This window comes from Medicago sativa, chromosome 1, assembly GCF_051527215.1.
Source record: "Medicago sativa cultivar Bolivia chromosome 1, Bolivia_mono, whole genome shotgun sequence".
Taxonomy (NCBI): Eukaryota; Viridiplantae; Streptophyta; class Magnoliopsida; order Fabales; family Fabaceae; genus Medicago; species Medicago sativa.
In genome coordinates, this window is record NC_140749.1 from 93684115 (window position 1) to 93694259 (window position 10145).

Sequence of the window (10145 nt, forward strand, 5' to 3'; positions counted from 1 at the left end):
CAAAAATTATGTTTACTGAAGACTATAGGAAAAACCATAGGAATGCTTTTACGTGGAACTAACATTTTTAGTATTTTGTAATTACAATAAGGGTTTCTGCATTTTATTTAACAGCAGAGGATCATAGTCCTTAATCTACAAAGAGAAATTCGGTTGGTGCTGAAACCGTTCACGGGTTCAGATATACAAATCACAGTGCATGAAATATTGTAGTTTTCATCTAAGTGATTCATAAGGTGAAACGTTTGTCCATATGACGAAACAAATGCTTTGTTTTGCTTAATGTTGAGATAATAACATTTTTTTTTTTCAAAGAAAGTTTTTTTTTTTTGGTTTTTGAAAAAGCTAATCAAAGCATAAAAATGTCAGGATTAGCACATGATGGACTTTACATCGTAGGACAACACTGTTTATTTTGTGTGTTTCTATTGCTAAACTACTGAATTACACCAAGACTTGCTACATATCTCTATATGTTGCTGATCCTTTACATTAAGGTATTGGAACCAAGGTACAAAAAGCAGATAGTGATTATCATGCGGATAGAATGAAATAAAGATGAAAAAACATGTCGTGTTATTCATTTTTCGAGTAAAATTAAAACGTGCCAGTAAAAAAAAACAAATGTACCAAAAAAAAAACAAAAATTAAAATGTATTACGTTATTCCCTAGTCATTTGAGTTGTGCACGTTTTTTGACATAAAGTTGTGCATGATTTTATGAAGGTATAACCACACCAGTAAATTTTTTTGGTCTAGCCACACCAGTAAATTTATTACTAAATAATAATCAAACAAATCACATGAATGTATAAATTTATAAAAAAAAAAAAACTTCGTTAAAAACAAAAAGGATGAATTTTTGAACAAACTCACATCATCCTTTGTTAATAGCATAAAACGGCAAAGTTGACGACGTCAAAGTCATTGTATCGGATCTGCACTTACTCAAAGTTAATCTTTCAATCAAATACGTTTTTTTTTCAAACCTTAGAAATTTAATAAAATAGGAATGATATTTTGACAACCAATTTCCAACAACTTTTGGTAACAACCTTTTTCCTCTCTTTCTATTGGACAATAACAATAGAGAGAGAAAAAGGAAGAGAGAGAATAAAAGTACAATGAAAGTATGAGAGAGAGAGTTGTCACAAAAATTATTGAAAAATGGATGTTCAAATATCATTTCTCTTAATAAAAAGACTCTGACCTTATTATTAAACGACTCGGGCTTGGGCATACTGTAGTATCATGTTGGGCGGTCTAACCTAATAACACCTTTGTAACACTTACGAAACTTTTTCAAGCCTTCTCTCAAAATCAAAATCAAAATCAGAAACCCTATTCCTCTCTTCTACCTCAACGCTCAAACCCTTCCTCGAACCCTAGATTTGATTCTCATGTCTTCTAAGCGTTCAATTCCAATATCTGGTGACAGAATCAGTAATTTACCGGACTCCCTTATCTGCCACATTCTCTCTTTTCTTCCAATCAAAACAACTGCTGCCACAAACATCCTTTCCAAAAGATGGAATCCATTGTGGCTCTCCGTTCTCACCCTCGACTTTATAAAGTTTTCACTTTCCGATATTTTGTCAACTCCGTCATGCCCACACGTGATACCAAATTTCCCATCCGATCATTCCGCCTCAAATGGTCGGCGTGCACGTATAAGGATGATATCAATCCATTTCTTCCCGTTGCTGTTCAACTAGGACTTGAGAGTTTTGTCATATCAAGTCAGCTTAGGTCTTACACTTGAAAGTGTTTTCAATTGTAGACGTGTTAAGCAATTCGGGTCAAAAACTCTGTGACTGGTGGTGACTGACAAGAATATTCCGCTAGTGCCAAGGTAGTGATCTTATTGAAACCACTTTTTTTTTTTTTTTTTTCCTTTCTATATTGCTCAGCCTCTTTTTTCCCGGTTTTATTATTATGTTTGTAGTGATACCGAACTCGCTTTCGATCAAAGGTGTTGGTGCTCCATACCCGACCTTTATTTACTTGTTTATTAATTTTTTTAGTTTTCTTTCTTATTTATCAATTTTTTCTGTTTACACATGGTAGAATGGAAAGTAAGCATTATAAGAATTTGCACAATCCTTTCAGTGAGTTTGCATATAAGAGAGATATCTTAGAAAGAGTAAAGTTGAGGTGGGTTCTTGGTCGTACTTAGAAGTTATCGACATATTTTTAGAAAGTCGATCCTGAGTGTAAAGTGGAGCATGGAAAGAGGGTCTTATCTCCTTATTTTCAGAACAAACATGGTAGGATGAATTATGATGATGTTTCTAGAGATTTTTTTGTGTCAGCACGGAACTTTTGAAGAAAACTTGAAATTGGAAGAGAATTCTTGTCTTATTAGGAAGGTTTCGAAATATTCACACAGATGAACAAGAGTCTAAAATGGAGCATCAGTCTCAGAGTGTGCTAAAAAGAGTGAACATGAAGGAACTGTTGAAGAGGATTCATCTCCTCTTCCTCCTAAGATTTCCAAAGACTCTCAAAAAAGACTAGTTGTTGAAAAACCTAGTAAATCCGAAAGAAAAACTAAACCTTTTCTCAAGGCTGAGAGATGTATTTTCCTTTTGTTAACCTCCATACATCTCTCAGCCTTGAGAAAAGGTTTAGTTTTTCTTTTGGATTTACTAGGCTTTTCAACTTTTAGTCTTTTTTGAGAGTCTTTGGAAATCTTAGGAGGAAGAGGAGATGAATCCTCTTCAACAGTTCCTTCATGTTCACTCTTCTTAGCACACTCTCTGAGACTGATGCTCCATTTTATAGACTCTTGTTCATCTTTCTGAGAATATTTCGAAACCTTCCTAATACGACAAGAATCCTCTTCCACTTTCAAGTTTTCTTCAAATGTTTCGTGCTGACATAAAAAATCTCTAGAAACATCATCAGAATCCTTCCTACCATGTTTGTTCTAAAAATAAGGAGATAGGACTCTCTTTCGATGCTCCACTTTACACTTTGGTTCGACTTTCTGAAAATATTTCGAGACCTTCCTAGTACGACCAAAAATCCTCCTCAACTTCACTCTTTCTAAGATGATCTCCCTTATACGCAAACTCGCTGAAAGGATTGTCCACATTCTTGTAATGCTTACTTTCCGTTCTTCCTTGTGTAACAGAAAGATTTGAAGTTACAAAATAAAAAAGAAAACTAAAAAATTACTCAACAAGTAAATAGAGGTCGGGTTCAGTAGCACTGACACTTCTGATTGAAGACGTGTGTGTTCAGTGTTTGACACCTACAAACATAATAACTGACGAAGAAGGAAAAAAAGAGACCGAACAATCTAGAAAGAAAAAAGGTGTTTTAATGAAATCACTACCTTGCACCACCGAAATATTCCTGTCACCACCGGTCACCGAATTTTTGACCTAAATTGCTTAACAACCTGGATATCGCATGACTTGGGTGTTTTCAATTGAAGGCACTTCTACTAAGAGAGGGTGTGGATGTTCCTCAATGTCATTTTCCGCTACTCAAAACTCTCCATTTGAATAACATTGTCTTTTTTGGCGATTTTAATAAGCTTCTCAAGGGGTGTCCTATTCCAGAGGATTTGCAAATAACTGATTTATTACTCGCGTCAACCAATAAAAGTAATGGAGAGTTTAAAATCTTATCTAATTTTGTCAAAGCTAATGTTTTGAATTTGTAGAGAGGAAGCCGATTGTTGGAAAGAGGGTTTGAGGTATGACTGAGTATCATTGCTATTTTATTAAAGTTACAATAAGTTGAAATTGATTTCTAATGTTTGTCTTTGTACCTAATGCAGATGTCCAAGCAACAATGTAAGATTTTCATAAAATAACTCACCTTGAGCTTTTGGGCTTATATTTGCATCCAATTGGCATACCAATTTGAGTTGTTTGATACAAGTGCTGCAAGATTATCCGAAGCTTAAGAATCTTACCATTCATGAGGTTTTTACTAATGTCAATGTTGATAAATTTTATAAATTCTGCAAGATTATCCGAAGCTTAAGAAGCTTACCATTCATGAGGTTTTTACTAATGTCAATGTTGATAAATTTTATAAATTCTACTTTTGAACTAATTTAGATATTATTTTCCTAATTTATCTATGTTGGATTTTGTCAGTTTGATGGACATGGAATTGGTGATGACGATTGGATGACACCGCTGAATGTATTTGTTCCGAAATGCCTTTCATCTCAACTAAAAACAGGCTCTCTTATAGGCTATAAGGCACGTACGCTGGGATTAAATTTTTAGTGTATATTTTGAAGAATGCAAAATTACTGCACACTATGACGATTAAAGGCTCAAAAGGGGATTTATTCATAAAGGACGAAATGGTGATTAACTTATTGTGTAAAACGCGCTCTCCTACATGTGAAATTTTATTTCTTGTGGAAGGTTAGTGGATGTCTACATTGTTTTCCACTTCCTAGTTCCTACTAGTTTCTACTTGCTTCTGTTATAATAGTTATAGATATGTAAACTCTCACTTGATATGCAATATGCATTGAATGGTTTGAAGTATATGAAGTCTATTTATTAGGTCCTCTATGTAATATATTTTCAAATGGATGTTTTGATTAAATATATAATAGTAGCTTTGGATGGTTTGCAGTTGATGCATGTGTATGTACCTTGTAACATGAAAATGTTTATTGTGGACCTGCGGAAAGGAGTAATGATCCAATGGGTGTCATAATTTTCAACTACATAGACTAAAGTAGTTGTAAGCAAGCGTGCTTTTGATGGAAAATGGCCAGTATGATCTTAGTTTATTAAAATTTTGAAGTTATGTATGACTCTCACTGCGGTAGCTTTTAGAATTTTATGACTATTAACTTGTAAAATTTTGTTTAATTATATGCATCCACTTGAATAACTAATTGAAATCAATTCCTCCAACAATTGATGCTTGGTTTTGTTTTCACTAGTTTGAATTATCGATAACAATGAAAATTATCTAGATTGTGTAGCTCATTTATTCATATTATTGAGGAATAGTAAAGAAAGTTTAAGATTGTTTGGCTCATTTATTGAAGATTAAATGGCCAGCAGGATGGTTTTGGTATTTTTGGACTGCATTTTTACTACTTTTATTTCTGCTGAAGCGGTAATGGTTCGCCACAGTATTGTTATTCAACTGGGCAGTGACTGGTTATTAATTCAACTGCAGCATAATGGAATGCTTACATGCATGGTAGTGAGTGGGAATGAATTCAAAATAGAGGAGTGTGATAAATTTTGAGAGCTGGGTGGGCAGGTCTCAAGGTTGAAACTATTTGGAAGATTTGAGGCTCAGGGGTGTAGGCAGAATTTTATAACCTTTCTCATAGGTCCCCTTGTACCAAGGTCTACTCTAGAAATATGGGAAGTAGATAATTTCAAATAAGGTTAATGTAGAAATTTGTCGAAATCCATAGGTGTCTCATAAAAGAGGCTATTCTCAGGAAGCATATGAGAAGTTTAGGTATGCATGTTCAATTGTTTCCTGATAATCTATTGTCGTTACGTGGCTCCTAACAAGTAGGACAATATTGTGCTTTTAGCTTCGATGTGGTCATTATTTTTGCATCAGAATAAATAACTTTAATTGGTATCAGTTACTACTCAATTCTAATATCTCTCTAAATGTAAATTTGTATGTAAAAGTCTGCTCAAAAGAAGGGTCCAGTTTGCGTTCCCTGTTCTGTGTCCCTTCTTCCAGTTCAAGTACATATTCTGCCAACTTGCAGAATAAGTACGTACTGTGTTGTTAGGGGTGTGCATATCAACCAGTTTTAGGCCCAAACCCATAACTATATCCAGCCCACTTTAAAATATCTGATTTTTTTGTAAATTGGTTACCAACCAACCCATTTTAAACGGGTTGGATATCCAAACCGGCTAAAATTCGGATCCTGATTTTAACCATTTCAGATTTCCATTTTCTTTCTCTTTTCCAATTCCCAAATCTCAAAATTCGCAACCCTAATTTCCCCAAATTCGCAACCCTAATTCCCAAATACGCACTCATCAACCTCAACGACCCTTCACTTTCCACAATCGCTACCCTCGAAATCATAGTTCCGACCAAACTGTGCTACTTCCAACCAAACTCGTCGCCGCCGATTCTTCCCTCCGTCGCATCGAGTCGCTTAGCCAAGTCTCCGGCGAAATTGTTGCTCAACACTTTGAAATCGTTAACATAATCAAAAGACGTTAACAGAATCAAAGACCCTTGAATCCATTGTCAGGTTTTGGTACTTTTCCCCCCTTTTCTCTCAAGTTTGTTTCAATTAAATTGTGGGTTGTGCTTCGATTTCAATTAAATTGTGAAATGATGATAATGGTGGGTTTTTTTTTCTTCTTAGGGTTGATTGATTTCACTTTTTGTTGTGTGATTGAATGAATTTGTTTCTGTTGATAATAATAATGACAATTACTCTTTGAGGAAATGAATGGTAAGGTTACAACTTACAATTGTGTGTTAAAATGGTACAAGCATGTTGGTTACCTAAAGTTTTCATAAGTTGTTCTCATATAAGAGCTTTTAGAAATAAGCTGAAAATAGCTTCTAGACATGTCATAATGTTTTTTTATATAGCTAAGCAATCTGCTGTATTAGGCAGAACTGGGCCAGTGAATTTGGATGCTAACAATTTTATCTCCCTATGTTGTGTTTATAGGTTCGACAACTCCTCCGACCTTTCCGCCTCCATTTTCGGCACTCGTTGCTCTTTTTTATCAACCTGTTTAGTGTTACTCCCCACAAGGTATACACTTATGCACACACAATATATATTTAAACTTTTCTTTATGACTGCATACAATACAAGCTCATTTTATCATTTCATTCACATTGCTTTAAATTATACAAGTGTTTTAAATTTTTTATGGTTCACCAAGTCTATTATATTTTCTGTTTGTGTACAGTGGTGAAACTCATCATGTTGTTGGTTCATTTGTTTAGTTTCATTTGTTGTTAACTTGTTGGTGGAATTCTTGTAATTGAGGGCTGCATATATATGTTCTAACTTACTCAAATACATGTTTTGTGATGCCTTACATGCTAAGACGTGAGGGTTGTATTTGGGATTGGACAAGGCTTAGAGAGAGCATTTTTTCCTCATCTTATATAGTGTAGAGCAACTCAAAGATTTTGATTGACATGATTTCTGACAATTTTAATATGACTATCCCCATTTTAATCTGGTGTATCAGAAGCTTTTGAAGATAATGTGCAAATCAACCATACTTGGTGTGAAGGAAATATAAGTGTTAATTGCCTTGCACACATTATCATTAAGGATCATTTGAATTTTGGAGACTCCTCACTCCTCCTAATAAACTTCAAAAGCTCTTATTTGATAATATTTTTAGGACTTGTTTTCTTGAACTCATATTTTTTTATTCCTATTTTTTCTATTTCTTTTTTTGTCACAGAATTTTGTCTACCAAATTGATAATAATTGTTAATCCTTATTATGTGTCTAAGCTTCAAATGAAGGGGTTTTCTTTTTCTCTACAACAACCTATATGTATCAGGACAGATTTTGTACGAACATGTGTGTTTAATTGTTCTTTATGACTGCATACAATACAAGCTCATTTTATCATTTCATTCACATTGCTTTAAATTATACAAGTGTTTTAAATTTTAGAAGTCAGGTGGTCTAGAAATTCTAATTGCACCTTATGAATGGATGACCTGTTGGGGATGTGGTTGATGGTTCTGTGTTTGTGTTCTGTATGTTAAATGTTGGCACATAGTTTTAGTTTAAACTTTATGCGTATGTGGTGTATATAATTTCCTGACGACGTGATTTCTGAGTGGTGCTTGCTTGGAACAATGATTTTGCCTCTTCCTGATCATAGGTCTGTGATTAGATATAACGATGCAGTACATGTAGAAATTATTTTAGAAGTCAGGCGGTTTAGAAATTCTAATTCCACCTGTTTGGGATGACGACAATCATGTTGTTTATATGTCTATGCGTAGTCATCTGAGATACCAGAGGTGTTTGCATATTTGACTGGATCTGCTACCCACTGGTCTGTTTAGGTACCAGTGCCATTTAGTTGTCGAAAATACCATCATGAAAGTTGGATTCTCCATGGAACTGAAAGTTCATCAAGTGCTATTCTTTTGCCTTTGTTTATTAGTTAGACTCACAGTCGTTATCACAATAATTTGTTGAAATCTTTTATATATGCTGTTGAGTCAGAAAGACCATCTGGCTTCTCTGTTTCATTGGTGTTTCTTCATATGAATGCATATTCAATGCGAGAATTCATCTCCAGATTCTGTTGATTGTGAATATTTTAGCACACTGGTGAATATTTCTCTGTTTTAATTTCATTACTTAATCAGGTTTTTGTATTATAGTCTACAATGATTTAGCCGTGACTTGAAAAACTTATGAATGGTTTAATTTAGAGTGATTACTACTGTCATGATCTATGATATATATTAATGTTGTTCAAGTGTTACAAAAGTTTGAGTTTGGAACAATCTAAGGGAACCATGACCCAAGTTGATTCTTCTTGTAGTATGAAATAGTGGGTTAAAAATGGTTTTGAATTAAAAAAATGTTTTTTTTTTAGGGTTAAATATGTTTTTGATCCCTATAAATATACCAACTTTTCGTTTTGATCCCTCTAAAATTTTCCTTCAACTTTTAGTCCCTATAAAATTTTCAATCACTACTTTTGGTCCCTATTTTTAAATTAATTTTTGTATTTTTTTAATGAAATTATGCAGAAATGTGTAGAATATTGGAAAGAAAACTCCCAAAAAAAATTAGAATTTTTTAACAAAACATGAATTAAATATGAATTTTTAACCCTAAAAAATGTAAAAATTCATATTAAATTCATGTTATGTTAAAAAATTCTAATTTTTTTTGGGAGATATTCTTATAATATTATGAATTTTTATGCAAATTTTTATTCAAAAATATGAATTCTACATATGATTTTACTTTAAAAGAGGGACCAAAAGTAAAAAAGGAAAATTTTTAAGGGACCAAAAGTTGAAGGAAAATTTTAGAGGGACTAAAACGAAAAGTTTGTATATTTATAGGGACCAAAAACATATTTAACCCTCTTTTTTATAAAAAAATGTTGAGTTAATACAGGTTTGAATTAAAATCTGGTTTGAATAAAAAAACTGGTTTAAAACTGGTTTCGGAAGAGAATCCGGATTTTATGACAAACCGGATTTGAACTGGATCCAAACCGGTTTCAAACCATATCCGAACCGGTTTAGATAAGAGGTTTTAGAAACCAAACTGAAACTAAAATTTGGTTTGGATTCAAACCATGAACACCCCTATTTGTTGTTTCTTTCTTGTTGGCTTGTTTCTCAATGATTATATTTTCTTCTATGGTGGTTCATATCCAGACTATCAAGATTAACCTACAAGATCAGGCAGCCAATGGTGGTCAAGCTGCACAAAAATCAGGTTGCTGTGGTTAATGAAAAGAATCTGTATCTGCAGGAAGGGAGTGCAGGTTCTACAGTGATGCTCATTTAGGTGTTGATGTTATTCTGATGATATCAGTCGGAGCATGTATTTGTTCCTCTGTAGGTCTGAACTTTTTGTCTTATTTAGTTGGTGGAATTGTACTCCGACTTGTTTAATTGCTTCAATTTCCGCTTTCATATTTAGTCTCTGACTCTTCAAAAGATATATAGATGGATAGATTATTGCAACACTTCACTTGCAACTTGCAATGTATATCAGTTCAAAAAATTGTTACCATAAAAATGTCTTTACTTGGAAAGATAAGGAAAGGAAAGTCTTGCATAAAAGGAAATAAAAGAAATAAATTTCTAGCCACTAGACCACTCGACAAAAAATGAACAAATAAGAAGTTGCATTTGTGTCACTGTTAATCCATGGATTTAAAGCTCGAAGGGAAAATAATTTTGTAAAAGTTTATGATTACAGTAAGGGCTTCTTCAGTTTATTTTTAACAGCAAAGAATCATAATCCTTAATCTACAAGGTGAATAATGTTGGTGCTGAAACTGTTCATTGGTTCAGATTACAAATCACGATGTATGAAATATTGCAGTTTCCATCCAAAGCGAATTTGGTTCATAATGTGAAATTTTGGTTCCTAAGACGAAACATGTTGTTTGTTTTTATTAATGTTGAGATTGTAA

The 10145-nt window shown here is 33.5% G+C and overlaps 1 long non-coding RNA gene across 2 annotated transcripts; it reads left to right on the forward strand.

Annotated features, from left to right (window-relative positions):
* The first annotated feature begins 324 nt into the window (after positions 1-324).
* Positions 325-9692, forward strand: LOC146959349 (uncharacterized). 2 transcript variants are annotated; one of them, XR_015024929.1, is made up of 5 exons: positions 325-3706; positions 3791-4018; positions 4116-4394; positions 6662-6748; positions 9379-9692. It is a non-coding gene; the product is annotated as an uncharacterized LOC146959349 (long non-coding RNA). The 2 variants fall into 2 exon arrangements; XR_015024928.1 differs by having other exon boundaries at positions 3791-3938.
* The last annotated feature ends 453 nt before the right edge of the window (positions 9693-10145 follow it).